The sequence below is a fragment of the Myotis yumanensis genome, unplaced genomic scaffold (assembly GCF_028538775.1).
Source record: "Myotis yumanensis isolate MYYU_CA2020_CCGP unplaced genomic scaffold, mMyoYum1.0.hap1 SCAF_6, whole genome shotgun sequence".
NCBI classification, from domain to species: Eukaryota; Metazoa; Chordata; class Mammalia; order Chiroptera; family Vespertilionidae; genus Myotis; species Myotis yumanensis.
This window is the reverse complement of record NW_027223757.1, coordinates 28846966-28857805: the sequence shown is the minus strand read 5'-3', so window position 1 is coordinate 28857805 and position 10840 is coordinate 28846966.

Below are 10840 nucleotides of genomic sequence, written 5' to 3'. Positions count from 1 at the left end.
GTTGTAGTCTTAATTGATGCTCAAATAATGGAGCACTTTGTGCCCCAAATAACTTTCTAAAAATTAGATTGTGTAGCATGAGGTTAACTTAGGGAATGCTCCTGGCACAAATTAAATAACTCCAGAACTTTAAAAGGAATCTGTCAAGAGCAATCTGCCTGAAAAGGAGCCTGCCTAGGATTCGGTCCCATTGGGTGGTGACACTGCACCAATGACAACCAGGTGTTTCCTGCGCCTATTGATTGAATTTCTTCCCTTGTTCTCTTTGTGCCAGCCCCAATTATGAGGATGGAAACACATAGGAACCTGAGAACAAAAATGTCAAATTCTTGTCCTCTATGTGCAAAAATCCTCAGCCCAAACATGAGACAGGTGAGGTTTGGAAGAAGATGCTGTTGGGCATCCCTGGTCCTTGTCACAAGCAGATGAAAAGCCTCTAAGCTGGAGAAAGGGAGAGAGCTGGAGAAGCTTAGAGAGTTAGATTCCAGAACGGGGGCCCTTGCAGCCTACTCCCCAGGTTGAGCCAAGTTTTTGGTGGGATGAGTGCTCGGGGAGAGGTCTCCCATGCCTTGCTTTTTGTCTGGAATCCTCTTGTGCAAGAATGTAGTCTGTAATGCAGTGTAGGCAAATATAAACACACTAGAGGCCCGTTGCATGAAGAGATTTGTGCAATAGGTCTTCCCTTCTCCTGGCTGCCGGCATTGGTTTTCCTCCGGCACTGGGGACCCAGGCCTTTGCTCTGGCCAGAGCCTTCTGTCTTCGCTGCTCTGGCCGGAGCCTTCAGTCTTCGCTCTGCGCTTTGCGCCTATGTATGCAAATTAACCACCATCTTTGTTGGGTTAATTTGCATACTCTCCTGATGGGCTGGTGAGCATAGTGGAGGGATGGTCAATTTACATGTTTGTCTATTATTAGGTAAGATCATTTGTTTTCCTTTTTCATGGGAATTGTAGACATATAATTTATAAGGATATCTGTGTTCAGAGGGCCCAAATGATACAGTTAGTAAGTCTGTGTGTAAAGTTGCATGTTTTATTAATCCTGACTATGAATAATAATAACCTCATTTGACTGTGCTAGAGGAAAAAAAGTATCTGTCTAGTCTCTCCATTGAAAACATCATGAAAACAAACAGTATGAGCCCTAAAAAGGCAAGGAAAAAATAGCATAGAGGTATTGTAGGCAAGTAATGAGCAAGAATATTTGTTACTTTTCTGTTTTTGATATTTGCCAGCTTTGTAAAATTAGTGATTTTTGTGAATAAGTGTTCATGTTTGTACCTAATTTTGAGTGTGTAATTTTGTAGTGCATTCTATTTCCTAAAGAAAGCTTCCCAAATTGTTTAATCTGCTGTCCCACAAAACTGTATTTGCTGCTGATTTACTTTGAATGAAATTCATGTCTCAAAAACACACTCATGATCACCTCAATATACAAAATGAATGTGATGTTGTTGTTAGTAGAAATAGTTTAAATTTTCTCTTATCTTTTCCTAACAGTATCAAATGATGGTTCCCTCCATGAAATGAACTATTCTTCGTAGGAGACACTGGTGTGGAGAAAGAGATGTGGTCTAGACACAGACAGGAAAACATGTCTGTGTTTGGCCACTGACCAGCAGTGGGAATGCTACTGACGTTCCCTAGACCTCAGTTCTCTCATCAGTTCTGGGATGATGCATAGTAATTACGCCCATGTGAACTGTCACCCCCAGGACCAAACCTCTACTTCAGGGGCTGTGTGGCCAGGGCCCTTCTTCCAGACACAAAACGCTTTCATGAATGGAGTTTTAATTTTGTCAAATGCTTTTCCTGATTCTATTGAGATTATCATACAACTAGAAGCTCGGTGCACAAAAATTTGTGCACTAGGGGTGTCCCTCAGCCCAGCCTATGCCCTCTTGCAGTGTGGGACCCCTCGGAGGATGTCCACCTCAGTGGGGACCCTCACCCCATGAAGGTTTGGCCAGTCTGGGTGAGGGGCTGAGGGCCGTTTTCAGGCTGGCCAAGCACCCTGGCGATGTAAGCTCCCAGCCTCTCCTCCTTTTTTTCTTTTTTTTTTTTTTATTCTGGGATTTATTTACCTTCTATAATTGAAACTTTGTTGCCTTTAGCAGAGGCCTGCAGAAAGCTTGGCTTCCTCCATCACCAGGGGCAACCCACTCCTGCTCGCTCCAGCTCCGTGGCCACGGCTGGCTGAAAGCAGGTATCTGGGGTTTGTTTATCTTCTATAATTGAAACTTTGTTGCTTTCAGTGGAGCTCAGAGCTGGGCTGCGGCAGGCGGGGAACCTTGGCTTCCTCCATCACTGGAGCAAGCAAGCCTCCTGCTCGCTCCAGCTCCGTGGCTGCCGGCCGCCACCTTGGTTGGGTTAATTTGCATATAGTCGCTCTGATTGGCTGGTGGGCATGGCTTAAGGTGTAGCGAAAATACAGTCAATTTGCATGTTTGTCTTTTATTAGTATAGGATTTTCTCTTCTATTCAGTTAATAGGGTGAATTGATTGATTTTTATAATGTTAAACAACCTTGTATTACTGGGATAAACTCCACTTGTTTGTGGTTTATTATCATTCCTATATATTGCTGGGTCAACTTGCTAATGTTTTGTTAAGATTTTGTGTGTGTGTTTACAACCTTGAGGGATACTGGTTTATAGAGGTTTTTTTCTGTGTGATGTGTTTGGTTTTGATATTGCCAGGAGCGCCCCTAGGGGTTGTGGGGTTCCAGGCAGATATTTTTTGCCAGGCCTTTGTTCATATAAAAATTTTTGATTAAGAATGTCTGATACAATCTATGGGCCTATGTGAAATATAGTGAAGATTTAGAAAAACAAGCAGAAAAGAGGTAATTATGTATTTGTTTATTGTCTGATCAATTGCATTTCTTTGTAGTATCTATTCCTTCCTTCATATTTAGGTCCAGAAACTATTTTTTTTCCAATTCTTTATCATTAATTGCTTGCTTCTGACTTATTTCCTATTTCCCATCTAGAGAAAATGTAGCAGTGTTGTTTTTACAAAGCTGGGACCTGTTTGCATTGAAACAACATAAATCTTCCCTCTGCAATTCTCTATTTATTCAATTATGGTTAGATCATTACTCATGATGCCGCATCACCCATCTGCCACCCATGAACACTGGCTTCTGATGAGACACAGTAAAAGTTGTCATTTTCTATTTCATTCATTTCTGTTCTTATCCTCATTATTTTCTTCCATCTTTACTTCAGGTTCATTTTGATTTTTTTAAAAACTTTTTAAGGTAGAAGATTACATCATTCATTTCAGACCTTCTTTTCTAAGTAAGTATGTATAACTATATTTTCATCTAAGTACTATTTTAGTTGCAGCACACAAATTTTGATATGTTGAATTTTCAATTTAACTTAGTTCATTTTAATTTCATTATAGCTGGAGAATATACTTAGTATGGCTTCAATCTTTTTAAATATTTGAGACTTGTTTTATGACCCGTAGGTAGTTTACCTTTATATATGTCCACATGCACTTGAATGTGTATTCTGCAGTTGGGTGGAGTGGTCTATAAATGTCAATTAGGTTAAGTTGGTTGGTAGTGTTGAGTTTTCTATATCCTTGCTATCTTGTATAATTGTGCTATCAATTACTGAGAAGAGCATTGAAATATCCAATTACAATTATAAATTTGTCTATTTCTCTTTCAGAACTATTAGCTTTTTTCTTATGTATTTTAAAACTCTATTGTTAGTTGCACACACATTTAAGATGATGTCTTTTTGATGAATTACAATATGCTCTTTTTAATTCCTAGCACTTTTCTTTGTTACACAGTTTATTTTCTTTGCTATTAATATAGCTAGTCCAGATTCTTATGACTATTGGTATATGGTATATATTGTTATTTCTTTTAATTTAAAAAAATATGTTTTTCTTGATTTTAGAGAGAGAAAGGAAGAAGGAGAGAGAGATAAAAACATCAATGATGCCCTGACCGGTTTGGCTCAGTGGATAGAGCATCAGCCTGTGGACTGAAGGGTCCCAGGTTCGATTCCGGTCAAGGGCATGTACCTTGGTTGCGGGCACATCCCCAGTGGGAGGTGTGCGGGAGGCAGCTGGTCGATGTTTCTCTTTCATTGATGTTTCTAACCCTCTATTCCTTTCCTTTCCTCTCTGTGAAAAATCAATAAAATATATTTAAAAAAAAACAAAAAAAAACAAAAAAAAAAACAACAACAACAAAAAAACATCAATGATGAGAGAGAATCATCAATCGGCTACCTCTTGCACAGACCCCACCAGGGATTGAGCTGGCAACTGGGCATGTGCCCTGACTGGGAATCAAACCATGACCTCCTGGTGTGTAGGTAGACACTCAATCACTGAGTCACACTGGCTGGGTAATTCTTTTACTTTTAACTTGTGTTTTTATTTTCAAAATAAATTTCTTGTAGGCAGAATATGGTTTGGTCCTGCTTTTTTATTTAATCAGAATATTCCTGCATCTATTGAAGTATTTAGATTATTTACATCTAATGTAATTAATGAATGGTTAGATTTAAATCTAAAATCTTATGAGTTTTATGTTTTTTTTTCTTGCTTTCTATTTTATTATTTTTATTAACTTAATTGAGAAATAATTTATATACAATAAATTCTCTCAAAGTGCACAACTTGATGAGTTTTGACAGTTGTATACGTATATGGAATCACCACCACAACCAAGATACAGAACACTTTAATAATTGAGTCCTTTTAGTATTCTATTTTATCTTCACTATCCATTTATTAACCAGATCTCCATTTTTATTAGTTGCCTTGGGTTTAAATATTGCTTCTTTAATTTCTGACAGTTTACCTTCAAAAGTATTATTATGAATTATGGAAGACACGAAATTTTCTCCCCCACTTCTTTGTACTATAAAGTTTTTCTATTTTTTACTCTTGCATGTCTTATTTATCAATTGTTTTATTTTTGCCTTAAGCATTCATTATGTTTTAAGGAAATTATACTATGAGAAAAACTTTTATATTACCTACAAATTTGCCATTTTTAATGTTCTTCATTCTGTGTGAAAATCCAAGCTCCCATCTGGTATCAATAGCCTTCTGCCTGCAGTGTAAGTATGCTGATGAGATTTTATCAGCTTTCATTAGTCTGAAAAAGAATATTTTGCCTTAATTGTTGAAATATATTTATCTAGGTATGTAACTCTAGGTTGACAGTTATGTCCTTTGAGCACTATAAAGATGTCATTCCATAGTCTTTGAGCTTGCATAATTTCTGAGAAGAAATCTATTGTCTTTGTTCCTCTGTATATAAATTGTGACTTTTACTATGCATACTTTTAAGATTGTCCCTTTATCACTTGTTTTCAGTAACATTATTACTATTTCTCTTGGTGTGATTCCCTTTGGTTTTATCTTACATGAGATTTGATAAGCTGAGTTTTGTGGATTTATAGGTTTCAACAAATTTGGAACATTTTCTGCCATTATTAGTTCAAATATTATTTCCCCCCCCTCACCTCTCTCTACTTTTTATGGACTTCAATTACATATGTATTGCTTCACAGGTCAGGGAGGCTGCGTTTATTTCTTCAGTCTTTCTATTCTCTGTGCTTCAGTTTGACTAGTTTCTATTGTAATGTCTTCACATCCACTGATCTTTTGGTCTTCTGAAGTCTCTAATCTCTTAATTCCATTCCAAACTTTTATTTGCATTTTTTTATATCTTTTATTTGTCTCCAAATCATATTAATTTTTCTGTCTGCCTTCTTGACATATGGAGTATCTACACTAATAAAAGAGAAACATGGTAATTAGCGTATGACCGCTACCCTTCCCATTGGCTAATCAGCATATCCTTATGCAAATTAACTGTCAGCCAAGATGGTGGCCGGCAGCCATGCACTGAAGCGAGCAGGGAGGCTTGCTTGCTCCAGTGACTGCGGACTCCAATGTTCCCCGCCTCACTTGCCGGCCTCTCAGCTGCAACTCTAAGCAACTATGTACTCTGTTGCAAATATAGAAGCTAAACAAAACCCCAGAAACTGGCTTCCAGTCAGCCCCAGACTGCAACATTGTATCGATGTTTTCAGCAGCGAGGCCTCAGAGCTAAAGCTGGCCCAGAATAAAAAAAAAAATAAAAAAAGAAAACAAGGAGGGGTTGGGAGCTTCAGTCACTCTTGGGAGCTTCAGTCACTCTCCAGCCGGAAAACAGCCCTCACCCCCTCACCCAGACTGGCCAGGCACCCCAGTGGGGACCCCCACCCTGATCCAGGACACCCTTCAGAGCAAACCAGTCGGCCCCCACCCGTCCACCAGGCCTCTATTCTATATAGTAAAAGGGTAATATGCCTCCCAGCACTGGGATCAGCGGAGCAGCAAGGCTCCCGGCACCAGGATCAGCGTGACAGGGGGCAGCGCCCAAACCCCCTGATCGCCCTGTGGCTCTGTGTGTGACAGGGGGTGGGGTCACAACCTCCCTATCCGCCCTGCTCTGTTCATGACAGGGGAAGGCTCCCCAACCCCCTGATCGGACCTGCTCTATGCCTGATAGGGGGGAGATCCCCAATCTCCTGATTGACCTGCAGCTCTGTGAGTGACAGGGGGCAGTGCCCCAACCCCCTGATGGGCCCTGCTCTGTGAGTGACAGGGGGCAGTGCCCCAACCCCTGATTGGCCCTGCTCTGTGCGTGACAGGGGGTGGCGCTGCAACCTCCCCATCGACCCTGCCTTGAGTGTGACAGGGGGCGGTGCCCCAACCCCCCAATCGGCCCTACCCTGAGCGTGACTGAGGGTGGCATCGCAACCTCCCGATCCGCCCTGCTCTGTGCATGATGGGGCGGTGCCCCAACTCCCCAATCGGCCCTGCTCTGAGCCCGACCAGGGGCTGCACCTAGGGATTGGGCCTGCCCTCTGCCACCCGGGAGCAGGCCTAAGGCAGCAGGTCGTTATCTCCCGAGGGGTCCCAGACTGCGAGAAGGCACAGGCCAGGCTGGGGGATCCCCCTCTCCCCCAGTGCACAAATTTTTGTGCACCAGGCCTCTAGTATATATATAATAGTTGTTTTAATGCCCTTGTCTGCTAATTTAATCTATCAATCTGGGTCTATTTCTGTTGACTGACTTTTACCCTGGTTTTGGGTCAAGCTGTCTTGACTTTTGGCATGTCTTGAAGTTTTGATTGTATGCCAGGCATGACAAAATTTGTCTTGAGTACTGAATTTTTATTTTTGAAGGATTTTCCTTAAAGAGTGTTGTGCTTTATTCTGGCAGGCAGTTAAGTTACTGAGGATCAGTTAAATAATTCTGAGTCTTCTTCCAAAGCTTTTTAAGAGTGTGACTAGAGTAATCTTTACCTAAGAACTCTGACAAATACCCGACCTTTCTCAATATCCAGCGTATTCAATGAGGCCTCTTCATTCTGGCTAGTGGGAACATCAATGACTCCTGGTCATCTTTTTCTTTGTTTTTTAATATATTTTCATTGATTTCAGAGAGGAAAGGAGAGGGAGAGAAATAGAAACATCAGTGATGAGAGAACCATTGATTAGCTGCCTCCTTCACACTCCACACTGGGGTTTGAGGCTGCAACCCAGGCATGTGCCCTGACCGGGAATCAAACTGTGACCTCCTGTTCATAGGTTGACCCTCAACCACTGAGCCACACTGGCCAGGCTGACTCCTGGTCTTAAGTGAGCTCTTGAACTCCTTCAGTTTATAGATCCTTGGTAAGTGCACTTTCCTAAAATTGTAGAGTTTCACCCTATTTAAATGCACAGTGATATTCAGCCAAGACTGGAGGGGATTCCGTGCACATTTCTGGAGCTCCTTTTCATAACACCCTCATATCTAGCACTCGCTTACAATCCTAGTCACCTTAGTCTTCTGAACTATGGTCTCCTATACTCCTTGAGAGCAATGGCTTAGTTTGGGGTTTCCCACTCCATGCTGGGATGTGGAAATGTCTCGAGGCACAAAGCCAGAGTGATCAGAGGGCACATGTAGTTTATTTCCCTTTCCTCAGGGATCATAGTCCTGAGAAGCTCTGTTGACCAATGTCTGAAATGTAGTGTTTTATTATATTTTATCAGTCCTTTCTAGTTGTGTACAGTTGGACGAGGGTGTACTCCCAGACCTCTTAATTTCTTTATGGCAGGAAGAGGAAATTCCCCAGACATAATGTGCCTTCTTTCAACTTTGCCTCAATATTCGACTGGAGTGCAGAATAAATGCTGCTGATGGCGAGGCTGTCTCACAAATGCAAACTCTATTTATTCTTGGACTTCCTCCCTTCATCACTCCTTCCCTTTGTTCTCAGAAACCTTTATCCCAGACTTACCACTGAACTCTTGAAATCAATATAGTGACCTCCAAAATTACAATTTAGTTAGTGCAAAGATTATACTCCCAAATTAAGCCAACTTAAAAAGAAAACTCACTTCAAAACTGCCTCCAAGACAATTTATAGCAATGTTTTGGGAAAATCATCTTCTAATATAAAAATTCTAAAATTAATGATGACCATAATACAAAATTAATGTATACACAGTAGTAAAGTGGTGATGAGGGATATTTTTACTTCCCTGGAATTGCCAACTAGAGTTCATGGTTCAGTATAAACCGTCAAGTGTCCTACCTTTTCAGTGAAATGCCTTCTTTTTTCTTTCTTTCTTTCTTTCTTTCTTTCTTTCTTTCTTTCTTTCTTTCTTTCTTTCTTTCTTTTTTTTAAAAGATTTCTTTTAAAAAATATGTTTTTATTGATTATTAGAGAAAGAGGAAGGGAGAGGAATAGAGAGATAGAAACATCAATGAGAGAAACATCATGGATTGGCTGCCTCCTGCATGTCTGCCACCAGGGAATCTAGCCTGCAATCTGGGCATGTGCCCTGACCTGGAATCCAACATTGACTTCTTGGTTCCTGGGTCAAAGCTCAAAGGCTGAGCCACACTAGCCAGCAGTGAAATGCCTTCTTGATGCCAGTCCCATACTATGATATTTATTAACAAAAGGCATTCAGCAGAACCAGTGTCTTCTGCCCCAATCCTTTATAGCAGCAGTTCTCAACCTGTGGGTCGCGACCCCTTTGGGGGTCAAACGACCCTTTCACAGGGGTCGCCTAAGAACATCGGAAAACACATATATAATCACATATTGTTTTTGTGATTAATCACTATGCTTTAATTATGTTCAATTTGTAACAATGAAAATACATCCTGCATATCAGATATTTACATTACGATTCATAACAGTAGCAAAATTACAGTTATGAAGTAGCAATGAAAATAATTTTATGTTTGGGGGTCACCACAACATGAGAAACTGTATTAAAGGGTCGCGGCATTAAGAAGGTTGAGAACCACTGCTTTATAGGATAAAGGACACAGTGGTGGTGGTGGTGGGGTGAGGGGAGCACAAGTATATTAGACCTTTGAAGGAAGGTTCATGTAGTATTAATGCCTTCTCCTTCCCTTGATGGAGAGCCTGGGAGGCAGGCAGCAGGGATGTTTCTATCTGTTCCAAACTCTTCTGTTGAAATCTGTGTTTCCCAAGTTCCCTCCACTCCCCAGGATGAACTGTGGGGGTGGGGCTGTGTGCCACTGAGCTGAGAGAGCATTTGGTGTTGCTGCTGATGGAGCTGTAAGAGAGAGTGCCCCAAGGCAGCCTGTGTTTCCACTCTTGGCTTGGAAAGGCTTCATGGGTGCATGCCATGGAAGGTAGCTGGGGCTTGCCGGAAGCAGAGACTTTTGGATGGATTGCTTATTGCCTTGGTTGGTAATAGGGGAGAAGATGACAGGGGAACTGTCCAAGGGTGGGACCTTGAGGAGCTCCCTAAAGAGCTAACAATTTCATCCCCACTCAAAACCCAGGGCCAACGCTTGATCCCAGCCCCTCTGTGTTGGACTAAGAGGCAGAGAAAGGACTCGCCAGCTCTGATGCCATTTGCTATGTGAGCATAGGTCATTGTCCTCTCCCCCTGGCACAAGGAAGAGAGGGAAGGGAGTTTTGACAGTTTGGATTTCAAAAAGCACAGGGATAAATATTAAGCCTGAATGGGATGAAGAAATAATATGTCTGGACTGCACAGGATGTAGGGTGTAGAGCCCAGAACATTTAGTGCTCCTTAAAAGTGAATGGGTTACATGCTTGCACACATCTATGTTGAGACTATTCTAACTGAACTTATCAATATGCTTGTGTGTATATGCAAAACCAGACATAGCATTTTAAAAAGCTTTTATGTTGCGTTTGATTTTATACGCTTGCAAAATTCCCTTGAGAGACTTTTACTGCATGGATTGTTTTGACTGAGGTTTTAAAAACATATTTTTAATAAAGCTTGGGCATCTCTCTTCCTGGCAAATCTCTCTATAACAAGCAAAGGCATTTGTCATTACTCCAAAATCCCTTGAATTGTGCTTGAAATTAGGGTCATCTGCCTCAAACATTTTGTTGCTTAGTTGATGAGTAGGCATGAAAGCACCCAAATGTTTTGAATATTTCCATGGGACTTCATCAATGATCCTCAGCACTTCCATTTCAATAAATCAGATGAGATAAGATGAGTTTGATTAACTTGGATCAGCTTGTCAGCACTGGATAATTGGTTTGGCTTAATGAGAGACAACAGTGTTGGCCACTCAATTATTAGAAAGTCACAAATATGAGTTTTAGATATTATCCTGTGGTTATTACTCTATTTTTTAGCATAATACAAGAATAACTCACGTAAATATGTAAAAATGTTTAATGATAACATATGTGTCAGTTTTCTGAATTACAACAAACTTAGTGGCTTAAAACTCATATTTATTACCTAATAGCTCTGGAGGTTAAAAGTCTTAAAATCAAGGTGTCAAT